Source organism: Rhynchophorus ferrugineus, unplaced genomic scaffold, assembly GCF_030347505.1.
Source record: "Rhynchophorus ferrugineus isolate W39M unplaced genomic scaffold, kcgeb_rfMv2 rfM10, whole genome shotgun sequence".
NCBI classification, from domain to species: Eukaryota; Metazoa; Arthropoda; class Insecta; order Coleoptera; family Curculionidae; genus Rhynchophorus; species Rhynchophorus ferrugineus.
Window position 1 is genome coordinate 14447760 of NW_027472589.1, and position 18202 is coordinate 14465961.

Below are 18202 nucleotides of genomic sequence, written 5' to 3' on the forward strand. Positions count from 1 at the left end.
AAAATGGTAGTGGCCACGACCTTTGCCCCACGTTGTATTATCCATCGAGCGTTAGCCGCTACTTTTTTCAATATTTCACGCAATTTGCTGATTCCTCCTCAAAAGACCGATGTATTTCTGAGACTACCATATGAATCGACCCATTTTTTTGGTATCTTCATAAGAAGTGCTGTTCAGATAGATCACGACTCGTACGTCGGAGCAAGTAATAATCAAAAGGGCCAAGGTCTGGAGAATGGGCGGCTGGGGCAGCAATTCGTATGTTAATGTTTCCAGGTATGTTTTCAGTGATTTTGCTATATGTTGTCGAACGTTGTCTTGATAAAGAATAACAACATTGTATATTTGCTCGTATTCCAAACTTTTTTCGCACAGTGCTCGACTCAAACTCGATCCCCATCGAGTAATGCCTTCAAATCCTCGACTTTAAATGTTGCTGGTCATCTAGAACGCTCCTTGTCTTCGGTGTCAAAATAACCACTTTTGAAACGACGAAACCAGTATTCAAATGTTGAAATCGATAGAGCATGGTTGTTATAAGCTTCACGTATCATTCAATGATCAACCTTCAGCGATCTTTCTCTTCAAATTGGAAGTAAAAAAGTAAAATTTCCCAGAAACATTTTCAATTCCCGGGGGACTTCAACATGATGTTAAAATTAATCTATTGGCCTACCAGAACAGTTATTTTCAAAACAGTTTTATTTATTTTACACACCAGCAAAACATATTTCTATAGTACGAAGAGAGTCACAGTCTTATGAAAACTAACATTTTTGACCACTCTTGGTGAGATAGACTAATAATAAGAGTAACAAAAACAATAAAAAGTAACAAAAATAGTAAGTAGTAATAAATAGAGATCATAACCGTCACGCCAATAATAAGGCTAGGGAGACCCGATATCTTTTGGATGTTCTCTAAGTTGGTTAGTCGTCAGCCGGTAAAATTAATATCGAAAACCGTTCAGATAAACCTAACAAAAGGTTGGAAAGCGGTTGATGAAGTATCTATTAATATAGTTTACTGAAGCTCCAGTAAACACATCTTATTTCAAGCTGCAAGGCCACCAAAGATGAACTAAATATGCCCATAGTAGTTGGTTGCAAATGTACCCGATGCAATTTGTATGAATGTTCGTTCATTGATTGTGTGTATTAACTTGTTTGATTGTTCTAACATTCACTACTGTTATTGTGAAAGGAATTTCCACGGGAACAGAAAACAATGAATGAATAAAAACTTGTTTATTTCCGATTATTGATAATTTTCTTGTGGCGTGATATTACGTTAAGGAAATGAAAATGTAAAAAAGGAAAGAGAGAGAGACACGTTGTCGTTTTGGCTCCATTGCCAACCATTGAATCTAGCGTAGATGTATTTGTGGTGGCCTAAAAGGTTGTAGCGGTACCTACAGATTTGTAGGAATCCTCGTCTGGTCGGTCGTTTGGAATGTGTTGCTGTCGATGCGATTGTTTGTCCGAACACTCACTACTATATTGTGGAAAGAATTCGCATGTTCGCTTTATTTCGATTTATAATTAATACATGTGATCGACGGAAGAATTGACAAGATATTAGGTTAGGTAAAGGAAGTACAGTAACGCTGTGAAAGTGGCACTATTACAAGGGGGTAGAGAAAAGAAAACAGAGCAAGACGTCGTTGTCACAAATCCACCGGCGTTGCCAACCTTTGAACTTGCCGTAGATGAATGTGTGGTGGCCTAAAGGGTCGTAGCGGTCGCTACGCCATCCCCCCCTAGTGGAGCTGCCGTGGAATGTACATCTATGTGGTGCAGGTACCGGAGTGCATCCGCAATTACGCAATGAATCGCCCAGGGACTTATGAGATGGGGATCCCAACCTGAACAAGGAGTTTTACGGGATCAGCTGCCATCGACGTAGGACGTCGTTCGTCTTGGGGCGTTCCAATTTGTTTGACGGTACCTATAAGTGTGGTGCCTTATGTGTCCCGTTTCGTGATGCAAGGATGTTAATTTGTTGATGTTATGCATGATGGGCTTCTGTGGTTTTTGTCCATCGCGTTAGCCTCGTGGGATAACTTCGATCATGTGATTTTGATGGGTTCCGTTCCTCGTGCAATCCTTCCATGCACGTATCGAGCACCTGTCGAGTGGCTTATGTGGAGCTGGTTTACCTGTTAGGCACGTCGATCACGTCGGGGTGACCAAATGTAGGAATGTCCGTCTGGTCGGTCGGTCGGAATGTGTGGTTGTCGATGCGATTGTTTATCCGAACACTCACTACTATATTGTGGAAGGAATTCGCACAAGAAATTAAAACACTGGTTGAAGAAAAAATTGTTTATTGCGATATTAAATTGTACATTTGGTCGATGGGAGAATGGACAGGATATTAGGTTATACTAAAGGAAGTACGGCAGCGCGGTGGAAGTGGTACTGTTGCAAGGGGGTTCAGAAAAGAAAAGAGAGCGAGACGTCGTCGTGGTGGTCCTTTATAGCCGTGAACCGTATGGTACCAATGGACTTTGCCAACCTTTGAACTTGCTGTAGGTGAATGCGTGGTAGCCTAAAGGGTCATAGCGGTCGCTACAGATTGACAAACAGTAACACCATCTGTTGTATATCCTTATAGTGTTCCGCGAACCTATAGAAAAACTCGCAATATAGTAACGCGTAAACGCGATGAATGAACCCAGATTAATCGTCGTCTCCCATTAATACCCTCAACGTCTCGCATTGTTCGGATTTCTATTAATTTCGAAAAGTAAACGAACTTAATCTCGAGCGGGAAAATAATAATTCGGCCGGGCGCGTTGCCGTCTCATTCGATTAGGTCGTGAGTTTTCTCGACTGCCTCCGCCGCCGTTTGTTTTGTCGTCGCCCTTCCGGTCCCCCGGGGGGCTGCCGGTTAAGTTTTTCCGCGTTTTAGAGCGAGAGCGTCGTTTACTTTTCGATGTCGCCGGATTGAGCGTTCGCGCTTTATTAGACGGTAAATATTTTCGACGGCGGCGAATTTCGTACAAACGACGACGGGATTACGGGTCGATTTTATTTGTTTGTTAATGCGCCACCAAAATAGTTTAGTGTTCAAGACATTTACGATATTACGACGCTGTAAGATGTCAATGGTTAGAACAACTAAAGCCACAAATTATTGCATTAAAAGTGGAACCATTACTGGCACTAGTGATCGCCCAATGGTCGAATTTCGAATCTATTATATTAATTTTGTTTTTCTCATAATACAGTAAAAGGACTAATTTAAAAATGATATATTACTGAAACTTGCTTTCACAGTATTTTCAATCTACGATAAGAAATGTATTTGAGACATAACATTAATTAAAATAATGAATACCTGTATATCAAAACATATTAAAATATATGCAAACTATCTCAAGAACTAACACTCACTAATAGTCTTTAAATTCTATTTAGTTAAATCTAATTTCCAACAATTAATTTATTTTAATTAATTTTAATTACTACATTTGGTGGTCGATGGGAGAATGTACATGATATTAAGTTAGGTTAAAGAAGTACAGAAGCGCTACGGAAGTGGTACTGTCACAAGGGGTAGAGAAAAGAGACAGGGAGAGACGTTTTATTTCTGTTCTTATTCCATGATGACCAGCTAGAACCAATTGGTCTTTTGCTGATGTCGCTTCGGGTTCAGGATAGTGAGTGCTTTGCGGGCGACAGAGACCCTAGGTTACCACTGGGATTGTCGTAGTTGGTTTACTACCGGAGTTAGTGGATGGGTAGGGATTTAACCAAGGTGTTGTCGTATTCTAAGGCGCCTAGGGAGAACCCTACACTGAGCATGTTCGTGAAACTTTTCACGAACAGGATGCCTGATTCGAGGTGAGTGTTGAAATTCCTCAAAAACGATGGAACATTGAGTAACGCGCGGACTGTTTCGAGTTGGAACACTTGGAGTAGTGAAAGTTGTCTCTCAGAGACATACCTGTACCACATATGTGCTCCGTAGAGGCAGACTGGACGAAGTAACATTTTGTACAGAATCGCTTTCTGGGGGATTGAAATTCTACTTTTTCTGCAGAAGAGTGAGAATAGTAGACTGTACACGTTATTGTCTTTGCAAATAGCGTGCTGAATTTGAGATGACCATTGGAATCTACGGTCAAACTGGAGACCGAGGTATGAGACGTTCTGGAGCCATAGAGAGAGACGTCGCAGTAAAATTCCAGTTATATGTTCCAGGTTATTTATCTGAAGAAACGGTTCTATCGTATTTACGAAACTGAATAGACTTTATGAGCTGTGAGCTCTTTTCAGGTTTAAGCCAGCTAAGAACCGATTAACTCTCTTGTTTTGTTGTAATGCCTCAGATGATTTTATAGTGAAACCAATACATACAAATCATTAAATCCACAGCCCTTGAAAAATAAAAATAAGGATTGTCTACCTGTGTTTTGGGTAGCAGGATGGTAGCCAAGAGAAGACGAATGCTGGCGCGCAAGAAAGCGGCCAGCTAGAGATCAGGGAGAGAACTCGATAGGGAATTAGCGAACAAAAAAACGCAATAATGTCGCGACGGTACTGAACAGGCGCTCGGAGACCCGTCCGTGAACCGTTTCCGAGACTTACGTAGGAAAGACCAGCTCAGAGCTTTAACAAGCACCATAGCCATCTACATTTCAAATGTGTTTTGGATAGCAAATCTAAATACTTGGGTTATGATGACGCTATTTACAGACTGGCTTACTAATTGTTCTGTGCCTAGTGTTAAACAGTATTTCACTATAATACAGTAGTATAGTACAGTAAAGTCACTATAATTTTAGGTACTTCTGCTTATTGGCAATGCGTCCGGACATCCGGAGACCTTAAATTTAAACGGAGCCAATGTGAAAATATCATTTTTGTCTCCCAATACAACTTCGCTTCTGCGACCATTAGATCAAGGTATAATACCAGCATTTCAACGATTATCTAAAGCGATAGAGATTACTGTTAGTCGCATCCTACAATATATGGCAGCAGATCCTTCGTTGACTGTTACAGAAAGTTGGAGACACTTTAATATTGCTCATTGCACAACCATTATTAAATATGCAGTGAGCGACGTAAGACCATGAATTATAAAATATATGCTGGAAAAACCTCAGCATTGCCGGACAAAGAAGCAGAATTCACTAACATTTTACAAGTTATGCATCAAATACATGAAGGAGTCACCAGTCAATAGGTTTTGACGAAATTTCAACTGCTAATGCCAATGAACCCACAGAAGAAAAACTCGTTGACCTTCACATACTTCTCAAGAATTTGCTGGAAAATCATCTACGTCTTTAAGTTTAGACAAAATAAATATCTGTTCATCAGTTGCAGGATTTGGTTTTGACCTGGGTCCTTCACTGGAACGAAGTACGAAGTTTAATAGTGGTGTAGCGACCTTGAGGCATGTCGAATTTTACATAGTGGAATAACGGTCTACAAAATACCCAGAAATATAATCCCAGATGTTGAACACGGGCGGGGTGCCATCAGCACCAACTAGAACCCGATAACGAATAACTGCCACGAGCCACATCATTTACCCTAAAGTGGTCTAGGGGGCTTGATACAACCGTATAAAGAAGCGGAGAAGATAGACACGGATGGCGAGGTCTTTTACCGTCGTCTAGTATTCAGTTATCGGATAAGTGTTACTAATGGGTGATGGGATTGAACTGATTTAAGACTTTCCAAAGAGCTCATTGAATCTGAGGCGATTACTATTAAATTATTGTCTTGTATGTTTTGTACAATTTTCAGGGCTTTATAGATGGCTAACAGTTCTGATAGTCAATATGTCCGATGAATAGTGTGAAATGCCCTTGTGTTTGCGCTGAAGTAAAAGCAGCGCCGACGTAGTCGTTGCTCTTGAATCCGTCTGTGAATACAAAGAAGTGCTCAGTGTTTATTTTTCAGGTCTAATTTGACCAAAACGGGAGCAAACACTGCGGGAGCTAAAGAAAGCTTGGAAAGGCTGCTCATGGAGAGATCGACCGGGGATAGTTACAAAAATATAAGTAGCTGGAAATTCTAGTGATATGCAACTGCAGATTATATGGAATTTGTGATATGAGCCTTTTTACTGGTCTCTGGAGAAGTTAATGCTACTACTTGGAAAAATGTGGAAAGCTTCGCGATTCATTCATTCTTCACTTCATCTTTCATCCTTGAGCAGGTTCCATGTTAATCTTCCCTGTATCGTAACAATTTTAGCATACGTACCGCCGAAATGAGCATACATTCAGACTAAATAAAAACATAATAATACATAAAATTAATCCCAATATATAGACGCCAATTCCAGTCATGGCAAAAACCGAACAAGACCACATAAAAAATGCCCGTTCGATCCTCTTCAACAGGCAACGGGAATCACGGGAAAAACAAACAAAAACCAGAAAACCATAACCTCCGACCTCGCGCCCTTTCACGCCCGATCCTCGTCCTCGTCGTTCTCTTTTCGTACGCCGTCCCGGCGGAGTGTCGAAACGGAAGAAAGACTGTCGCCATTCAACCGTTCCGGGGACCTCCTAATCTCGGATAATCAACAGTTGGCCTTTACCTTCTAGAGGCGACGGCGGTGGCGGCGGCGGCGGGCGAGGGAGAGATCGTCGGGACGCTGCCGTAGCCGCAGACGTCGACGTCGGCGTCCTCGGATCGCCCCGAAAATGTTCGCCTCTTAATTCGCACCGGAAATGGGAGGCGAAATGTCAATTTGAGAGCGCTCCGTGATGTAGCTCGTAATTCGGTTAACGTGGGGGGCTGGCTGGTTGGTTGAAGGGGTGGGTTTTTTTCCTTTTCTCCCGCTCTCTTCGGCATCGTTGTTTCACCGACCTGATCTGTTTTCTATTCGTCCGACGAGGCGCGACGCGTTCTTCGGATTAAGCGATTTTATAAACGACTCGGCGTTTGACTGAGATAACTATAACGCATCGGCTGAAAAGTCTCCGATCTTTTTCATTATAAATCGGAAAACGTTGTTTTAACGCGTTGCATGTTTTAATAAATTTAAAATCGCTGTATAATATACCATAATACTCTGACTGAAAGTAACGAAACCAATAGACAACCAAAGTCAGAAATTGGTTAGGTCTCTAATCAGTTACTTCGAACGGGAACGAGATAATCGGTAACCCCTCTTGGCCGTAAAAAGTTTTAGAGAGATAAGCATTGATGATATTAAATATTAAGTTGCTGCGGTTTTATTGGAAATATTTTATATTATATTATATATTATATGTCTGCCTAAAGTTGCCAATATGTGTCTGCCTAAAGTTGTAAATTCGTTTTACAGTCAGACAATATTCTCCTACTAATTTCATTCTATTTAAAAAGAGATAGAATGCTGTTAGATTATGTAACCGAAAGTGCTGCAAAAGTTGACCATTTATCAAACGTCTGCAATATTCTTAATACAACCGTATAAAGAAGCGGAGAAGATAGACACGGATGACGATGGTCTTTTACCGTCGTCTAGTATTCAGTTATCGGATAAATGTTGTGTTTGCGCTGAAGTAAAAGCAGCGCCGACGTAGTCGTTGCTCTTGAATCCGTCTGTGAATACAAAGAAGTGCTCAGTGGATATTTTTCAGATCTAATTTGACCAAAACGGGAGCAAACACTACTCATTTCATTATATTTAAAAAGAAATAGAATGCTGTTAGATTATGTAACCGAAAGTGCTGCAAAAGTTGACATTTATGCAAAAGTTGTTTATTGTTGGTCACTAACATATAATATATCAAAAAATAAAAAACAATATAACCTTAAATTCACCAAAAAGAAACCGTGTTTATACCGTGTATCAGAGATCAAATACACAAAATGTAAAAAACAGTAAGTAGTTTTCTCAATCGAAACATAATTTAATACAATTATTTCAGATATCATTATGACATCACTTTATATATTTAAATGTACATAGCAAAAGTAGTAATAGATTAATTGTAAATTAAGATTGTATTAAGCGTATCTAATAAAGATGTTATAAAAATAAATAAATATTTAAAAATGGTGACAAGGTGATAATCAATATAGTGTAAAGACAACAACAGTTGATGGAAAAAGGTAAACATTGGAATAACTATCGATTAAGTTTTGTTAGTCATTATTAATAATTCATTGCAGACATATAGTTCTTCACGCTGGAAACAGGAATGGTTTTATTCCTGGTGCAGAATTAGTGTTTTCCTCTAAGTCCAAGGGTGACTGGCATGGAAAAATGAGCCATAACTGTGTTTTTGCAGTAGTATGAAAATCAGCTTTTAAAGAATTTAGAGGAATCATCAGTTATTGTTATGTATAATGCACCATATCTACCATATATATATATATATATATATATATATATATATATATATATATATATATATATATATATATATAGTACACTGGTACTCTAAAATTCAACAATGGTGTACACAGGTAGTAGCAGAAGAAACTAAAAATACAATGATATCATGATTAAGTTTTGGTAGTCATTATTAATAATTCATTGCAGACATATAGTTCTTCACGCTGGAAACAGGAATGGTTTTATTCCTGGTGCAGAATTAGTGTTTTCCTCTAAGTCCAAGGGTGACTGGCATGGAAAAATGAGCCATAACTGTGTTTTTGCAGTAGTATGAAAATCAGCTTTTAAAGAATTTAGAGGAATCATCAGTTATTGTTATGTATAATGCACCATATCTACCATATATATAGTACACTGGTACTCTAAAATTCAGTATAATATATCAACAATAGTGTACACAGGTAGTAGCAGAAGAAACTAAAAATACAATGATATCAGAATGACTCGACAAGTAAACACACTATCAAACAAAACAAGAACTAAACGTACAAAGGTAAATTTGCTCTCTAATGAAAGTAAAGTATATTACTTGGATATGCAATTGTTAATTAGGATTAAGCCTCCAGGGAATACCACTACATAAAAAACGCCTCTAGAACTGTATTTCATGGCTAGTGTGGAAAAGAGTTCAATGTAAATATAAGAAAATAACTCTAACCTATAAACTGTTGTGGATGTATAATTAACTGCAGTTTAAATTCTTCGACGATATATTCATTAGATAAAATAAAGATAAAATTTTTATTTCGTTATTTTATTTAGATTTGACTTTTCTTATATATCAAAGTCAAAAATCTAAAACTCAGAGTTAGTGCACAACATTGTGACGTTTGGGTGTCAAAAATTGAGATTCAGTTCACTGCTACTTAGGAGAGACTATATACTCAAATCAAAACAGTAGTGACACAGTGTCAATATATGTCTGTGTAAAGTTGTAAATTCGTTTTACACTCAGACGATATTATTCTTCTTACTTTATTGCATTTAAAAAGAGATAGAATGCTGTTAGAGAAGTTCGATCATGTAACCGGAAGAGCCTGCACAAGTTGTCGGTGCGTCAAATGTCTGCAAAATTCTTCAAAATATTATAATTACGGCTTATAAGCCGGCAAAGGTTGTTTTTATGTTTTGTTATAATAAAATGCAAATCGTCCGGGTTCTTATTGCAAATATTTGGTTGCGCGTTGCAGCTGCAATGAATATTAGTGCGGACAAGGTCACTAAAATATCTCAAAAAATAAAAAACAATATAACTTTAAATTCACCAAAAAGAAACCGTGTTTATGCGAAACAGGTGAAAAATCTATATCAGCTTGTTGTTATCTGTATCAGAGACCAAATCTTTGAAATGTAAAAAACAGTAAGTAGATTATTCAATCGCAAGATCATTTAGTACAATTATTTCAGAGAAAATTGTTATTTTGGAATGTATCCATAAAAATCCAAAACATATACAGCCATTTGAGGGATGTAGAACATCCCTTCATACACTGTTGGGTAATATAGGATTTAAATGGTGTTTAATGGAACTCCCAGAAATTGATTTTAAAAGAATACAATTTTTAAAATCATATAACAAGATTTATTATATCAATTTGTATATTTAAATGACAAATAAATATTTCAGAATGGTATATTGGGTCGCTCATGGCACGATGATAATAAATATAATGTAAATACAATAAAAGTTGATGGAAAAAGGTAAACGTTGGAATAACTATCGATTAGGTTTTGTTAGTCATAACATTTATTAATAATTCATTGCAGACATATAGTTCTTCATGTTGGAAACAGGAATGGTTTTCTTCATAGGGCAGAATTAATGTTTTCCTCTAACTCCAAGAATGACTAACATGGAGAAATGAACTATAACTTGTCTTTGCAGTAGCTTGAAAATCAGATCAGTCAGCTTTTAAAGAACTTGGAGGAACTATTAGTTATAGTTATGTACGATGCACCATATCTACCATATATATATATATATCCAAACAAGTGCACCAACAAAGGCTGCAATTAAGGAATGGCTTAAAGTACATAAAATAAGTTTCAAGGAAATCATGTTAATGAATGAACTATTTCAAATTGTTACTCGGTAAATATATGTGAAATATTTAATTGCATTTTATATAATTTACTTTTTTAGAAATAAGCCTGAGAAAAGATACATAGTAGATCAGATTACTGAATGTTATGGCCATAGAGTAAAACATGTCTTCCTTCCTATCACTGCATATTCTAACCAATTGAGTTGATATGGGGTATTGCAACAGACATTCAGGTCGAGAAGGATATTCGAACCAGAACTGTCTGGATTTATGGAAAGAGGCATTGTTGAAAATAACACCTTCAGTCGTCACATTGAGGAAGAAACTGACAAATGGTAGAATCTTGAGCAAGTTTTTGATAGATTGGAAATAAACAGCTTAGTTATTTACTTGATTAGTGTTTTTGAAAGTGACAGTGATTTAATAGAACTTTATGAACGTTGGTTTACGATTCAATGCTGACCGTTGCCAAGACAGGTTGATGAAAATGGAAACAACTAAAGGTCAGTATACAATTAACATTTGGTTAACATATATGAGGAGGGAAATAATACTAACTGTTTTGCAGATAGGGCAAATGCATTAAGGAGAGTGAGGTGATTAAATGTAGTTTCATCAAGAAAGTTGTATACAAGTAGTAATAGGACAAACTAAAGAAAAATATAGTAATATTATAATGATTTTACAAGGATACATTACATCGAATGAAACAAGAACTAAGCGTAAAACATAAATATGCTCTATAATGAAAGTAAAATACGTTTCTCAGATATACAATTGTTAATTAGGTGGATTAGGCCTTCGGGAGATACCACTACATGCAAAAACACGCCTAGATATACTGCCTACCTATACTAGTGTGGAAAAAAGTTCAATGTATATATTAATAAAACATATTTAACCTACAAATTATTGTGGTTTATAATTAATTGTAGTATTCAGTTCTTCGATAATATATGCATTAGATTTACTATAACGTTAAAATAAATTATAATACACAATACTTTTGTTTCATTATTTTATTTATATTAAAATTTTGTCATATGTCAAAGACAAAATGTACAAAAACTCAGAATTGCTGTGGCAACAGTGCGACGTTTTGACAGGTACGGGATACCTACTGTTTTGAATAGACTATACATACATATTATATCTTATATTATTATAAAATATATCAAAAAATGAAGAACACTATAGAAGTAGAATATTTAACATTTAGAATATATAACAAGCACCCCAATATTTCACCCGGAGATGGGCCCCCCACCTCCAACTACGAGACCCAGCACGGCAGAAAATTCACCTTCCGGCCGCTGCGAGGGGGTGCCAAACCGCCGCCCTCAGCAGGCCGCGAATGGTGCATCCTCGAACCCACGAACATCAATTTTGGCGACGCGATTGAATCAACTTAGACGGATGACTCTAGGGGGACCGCAGTGTACCTTATTCTCCATTGGGGCGCCCCAGGTTAAAAAGAAACGACGCAAGAGGTGGGTGGAACGCGGGAGTCCGGAGGGCTAAACGTCGCCATATTCAATAAAACAAGATGGTTGGTTTAATATATGATAAAATATCATTTTAAATAACCGTATGACTCAAAATAATGGAAAAACTATGAAAAAAAATTACAATAATTAATTACTTGGTTTGTAACTGATATGTTTACGTTTATATGTCATTATATAACCACCAAAATTAATTACCATTTTATAGCCAACAACTACATCGATATAACAATATAAAAACACTATAAAAATATGTTAGTGATTCAATTTTCAGAAATTATTATGTCTTTATTAAATAAATCACCCAACAAATATACGATCTGATACATAAAGTTATTGGCCAAAGAGACATGTGAATTCTGGATAGTACTAACACTCTAAGTTACATTATTGGATCGCAAGTTACAGGGGTTTTAGCGAAACAACCTTTGTTATTTCCAAGGCAATGGTAACTTGAAGGTAACCAAACGTGACTTAATGTGTTTAGACATTACTTTTTGATGCGGTAGAATACTACCGACGCTTAACATTGATCTGACTGAAAAATCGTTCTAGAAAGTCGTGTGACATTATGAAGTTGCGTGAAATAGCTGACACTAAAATATATAAATCTGGACCATAAAAACAATATATTTCATATATTATTCACAGTTAGACAATGTTTAAAGCTGTTGAAGCGAAATAAAAATGAAAAACAGTATAGCAGTCATCAACATCAACTTGAAATATAAGAGTGTCAAAATCATATAGTGTAGCGATCTTTAGAGAATTTTACATTATTCAATAACAGCCTATAAACTAGCCAGAAATATTATCCCAGATGTTGAACAAGTGTGGGGCGAACGAAAACGAAAACGAAACAAAAAAAATTTACCACCAAAATAGTAACTTTGTATATATATATATATATATATATATATATATATATATATATATATATATATATATATATATACATATCTGTGAACCATATGGTCCAATATCTACTGCAAATAAAAATCATAATTATATTAAAATTATATATATTAAAAATTATTTATTTATATAAAATTAAAATTATTATATTGACTTAACTTAACGTACCTAAAATGATGAAATTAAGTAATAAGACAAATAAAGCATTACCCATTTCATTCCACCTACATTAGAAAAACAAGGGTCACAAAATGTAACCAGAAAGATTTTAACACTACGTCTAAAAGTGCCCAAAACCAATGTTTAAAAAAATGGAAAACGTATTAGATGCTTCCATGTATTTTGATTAGCGATATTTATTGGTAAAAATGTGAAACATAAATACAAATAACTGCGAAAGATCCCAACTTAATTGTTAAATCGGATGGTTTTGACATTTTTGAGAATGTATCTGCGAAATAAGATACCACACGAAAAAAAGGAGTTCTTTCTGTAACTGGTGATGAAAAGTCTACTGAGACAATCCCAAAAGTCGTAAACATCAACAATAAATAATGTATTGCTGTGGATCAGTAAGGTATGTATTATGAATTGCTAAAACCAAATTAAACTATTATTGTCTACTAAAGTCAAAATAATCAACTAAATGCCGTATTGTTACAAAAAAAAAAGACCAACAACAGCGAGTAACAGACGCAAAGAGACATCCTCTTGCATGACTATGGTCGACCATACGCTAGACGTGTTAAAGGATACACACCAGATAAAACGTCTTGTGATTACCATTTGTTTATATCAATACAGCACGGTTCCGCTGCCAAACAATATCGAAATACCGAAGTAAAAGTCAAAATGGATACACGACTGGATCGCTGTCGAACCAACATCGTTCTTTCGACACGGTAATGCCATGTTATCAAAAAGCTTTGCGGAAATTGATAGTAAACATTTTGCTTAAAATATATTTCCTCAATTTTCCTCAATCAATATCTATTTAAAGTGAAAACAATAATCAGAATATATCCAAGCACCTAATATATTGCATCAAATGGAATAAAGTTATTGTAAAAACGATAAAAACTAAACATTTTCAGGCAGAATACATCTATATAACTACCAACAATAACACATAATAAGCTCATAACGTACTATTGTGTACCCGATTTTATTTCGTATTATAAATGCAAATAACCGCAAAATTACAGTGAACCCTCGACATTCCCTCATTGAAAACACATTTCAAAAACGTAAATACACGTACCCACGTATATAAATAAACAAGCAGTACAACATTAACCTATCCACTTACCTCTTTAGCCGCAAAAATAAGTGGTCGTCAAACGATTCACCTGGAAATGACAGAAAGGATAATTAGTTCGAGATGTTCAGTATCAAATTGTTTAGTTTTACGCGATAGTCGTCGCTCGTTGGTCGGGTAAAAGAAATCGGCGAAGGATGAAGAGGGAGGGTTATAAAACGAGAATATCCCGGCGCGTATATAGAGTCGGGCTGCCAGTTTTATTTAGAAAAGAGGACGTTCAATTTCAATTACGGTATCCAGGTGATGGGTCCTTTTGAATATGTAGGTATTTATAATGAATAAACAAGTAAAATATAATTCCATTTTGCAATTTGTCAATCAATTACCGTTAATTTAAAGATCAATTTTGTAAAGATCGTTCAGAATATATTGTTATGTCTGGTCAACTTGAATATAAGAATGTGAAATGATACTTCACAAAAGGTTATCATAAGGTCATCGGTCAGCAGGACAATTATAAGACCAACATACATCCAATGTAACATCACGTTAAAAAATATAGTGCAAATGATACTTATAATCAAAGAACTGTACTGATTAATTGGAAGATACTCCCAACTTGACCTAAAATCAAAGAGATTGGTTTATCAGTCAATTATAGAGCCTATTTGGATTTATGAGATTCACATATGGTTGCACTAAAACATTAAACCAACTGGTAATCCAACCAAGACAAAAACAAAATCCATCGATGAACTATTAATGCTTACTGCTACATAACCAACGAAGAAGAACCAATGAGAAGTAGAACTGCTAGGTATATTTTTTATTATTTAATAATAACATTATAACTAGTCGTGTCCGACTAACCTACAATTTGTCTTTATGATAACTTAAATCTAGGTATAAAACCAGGAGATCCCATCGGCCCTATCTCAGTCTCTGCTGAAATAATGTTTATACATGTCACTGCTGTATTTTTATTATATACACATCACTACATAACACTATACAAGATCAGATGGTGTGATTCGTTTGAGTCTGTATCGTGTTTTGGTGGTATCCAAGAGCTGCAATACTTCAATATCCTCATGAGAATGTAGTCTTTCCTCATGCCCCCTTGCAATTCTCTTGATTTCCTGACTGACTGTGAATATCTGAAGGTCTCGATGTAGGTAATAAGTCCTATAGTATTTGGGTGCGCCCACAATACCTCACAGGGCTTTGTTCTGAAAAAATTGTATTTTATTTATGTTACTCTTCGCAGAACATTCCCATAATTGAACTCCGTATGTCCATATAGATTTCAGTATTTGCTTATATAATAGCAATTTATTATGTACTGATAATTGTGATTTTCTTCCAATTAGCCAGTACATTTTCCTATATTTCAATTCCAGTTCTTTTATTTTCTTCTTTATATGTTCCTTCCAGCGAAGTTTTGCATCAAGATTCATTCCGAGATATTTAGGGTTGTTGCTATATGGAATGATAATATTATTTAAAGTTATTGGTGCTTGTACGGTCTCTTTGTAGGTGAACTGCACATGAACAGATTTACTTTTAAGACAGTTTTTACAGATAACTTACACAGATGAAACATGTTATGAATATTTTACATTTGTAAACATTTCAAAGCATTGATAAATATTAAAGTAGCCGTATGCAGTCAAAAAAGTCAACAAAAACGTATTTGGAGAAAAAGATAAATTGATGCTAGCGAAAACAGCGCAGGTACAATATGATCACAAATAGCCCCGTATTGGTCATATTCAGACTCATAACTTGAATCAATTTCGACTAAATATCTACACGTCTATTCATCGTTCCAGATGTGATAACAAGTGTTTACATCACAAATATGTGCTTACGTGTTTGCTTATAATAAAAATATTTAAACAAAAAAATGTTTTTCCATCTCTAGGCATATCAAAACTTGTATTGATTAACGTCAGCCTCAAGTAAACCACAAAACATCGGAGAAATTAACCGGAACTAACATGCGGAAACTTCAGTCAAAATGTAAGGAGGGTGGTGTTCACTGGTTTAAAAAAATTCAATTGCGATTACAGCCTCCCCAATCCAATACTGTTGCGGTTTGATGGTTTCTCGCTGCAGTAGGTTCGAAATGTAACGACATCAACGCGCCAAAGCTGTACAGAATTGTGAACAACGCAAATTCTACGCGTCGTAGTCGGAAAGTTTACATGGAAATTGGGTTTAAACCCCATTAGTATAACTATGATGAAATGGTTGTGGTTATATATATATATATATATATATATATATATATATATATATAGATATATATATATAATATATATATATATATATATATATATATATATATATATATATATATAGATAGATAGATAGATATTGATAGATTTGACATACAAAAAAATTTTAATGTAAATAAAGTAATTGAACAAAAATGTTATTAAATATAATTTATGTTACGTTATTACTTTGTTTGAAAATGCCGAAAACAATAGATATTCAGGGTCACAATCAAATTGATGGCGGGTTTAATAGTTTATTTCGTAAAGGAAGGAGATAATGGTGGCACTCTTTTGTCGGTAAGTTCCGTTAGAGAGGTAATTATTGATGATATTAAATAATATAAGTTCCTACAATTTTATTGAAAATGTTTTTAGTGGGTTGCTTTCGCGCTAAATATTAGTAAAGGTACTGTGAATAACATCGTTTACAAAATGAAGAATAATATATTAAATTCACCAAGAAAACACTACCTACTACCTACAAAGGGGGTGACGAATCTTGACTATCTTGATATTGGCTCTATTCGAGACCAAATATACACAATAAACAATTATTTTAAAGAAAATTGTCTCTCTGGAAAGTATACATAAAAGAGTTAGGGACATGCAGCTTTTGAGTGATGTAACATCCTTTCATACACTCTTACAGGGCAGATGGGTTTAAATGGTGTAAAGATAACCCTCGGAGAGGTTTAATGGAACTTCCAGACATTTCCCTAAAAAGAATTCAATTTTTAAAAGCATAAAATAATACCAAGGAAGATAAACTATTTGCATTTGTGTATCTTGTTGAAACTTGATTATTAAAATGGTTCATCTTGGCAGTCTTGGCAAGACAGTAACAAAAAAAGTATAAAAACAACAAAAATTTATGGAAAAAAGTAAAAATTACAATAGCATTCGATTAGGTTTTGTTCGACATTATATTTGTTAATAATTAAGTGCAGATATATTGCAGGTCGAGAAGGATATTCCATCAAAAACTGTTTGGTTATGTGGAAGGAAGCATTGTCAATTATAACACCTTCGACTTGGATGAATTCGATAAAACAGAGGTAAAGAGATAAACAAAGGAAGTAATTGATAAATAGTAGAATCCTGAACATGTTTTAGACAGATTAGAAATTAACAATTTAGTGGTTGAATTGGACAGTGAGTCGGAAAGTGAGAGTGACTGAAGGAAATTTTCAGGATATGTGATAATGCTGTGCAATGTTGGAAATTTCTGAGACAGAGTGATGAGAATGGAAACAACTAAAGGTATGGACATTATACATTGAATATAACTGTAGAAAATGGTATAGTATGGTTTGAAAGATGTGTATACGTAGATATGATTGTAATTGTTCAAAATTAAACATGAGCATTACGTTAGAACGTATGAGGACAGAATGAATACTAACTGTCTTGTAGATATGGTAAATGCATTAGACAGAATTCGGCGATTAATTTTATGAAGAATGATGAACACAGATAGTAATAGAAGAAATAAAATATACAGTGATAACAAGATGACTTGACAAGTAAACACGCCATCGAATGAAACAAGAAATAAACGCAAAAAGGTAAATATGCGCTCGAATGAAAGTAAAATAGGTTTCTCAGATATACAATTGTTAATTAGGTGGATTAGGCCTCCAGGGGGATACCACTAGCAATTCTATTTAAAAATTTAGGTAAATAAATAATTATTCAGCCTGATATATTTACTGTTTATGTAATTTTTTTTTGAATATAGTCACTTCAACACTGTTGTGTTATTTGGTGACTTAAACGTATATTTATTTTATTAGGACTGTGATATATATTATTAAGTATGCCTAGTTGAAAAAACCA

General features: G+C 35.2%; 1 protein-coding gene and 1 pseudogene across 5 annotated transcripts in view; both read right to left on the reverse strand.

Annotated features, from left to right (window-relative positions):
* Positions 1 to 18202, reverse strand: part of LOC143204137 (protein bric-a-brac 1) — a 979343-nt gene that overhangs the window by 937063 nt on the left and 24078 nt on the right. For all 5 annotated transcript variants that reach the window (XM_076416604.1, XM_076416602.1, XM_076416603.1 and 2 more), the window contains exon 2: positions 14133 to 14172. The gene's annotated coding sequence lies outside the window, so the exon portion shown is untranslated. The remainder of the gene's footprint in view (positions 1 to 14132; positions 14173 to 18202) is intronic.
* Positions 6121 to 6244, reverse strand: LOC143204368 (uncharacterized; annotated as a pseudogene).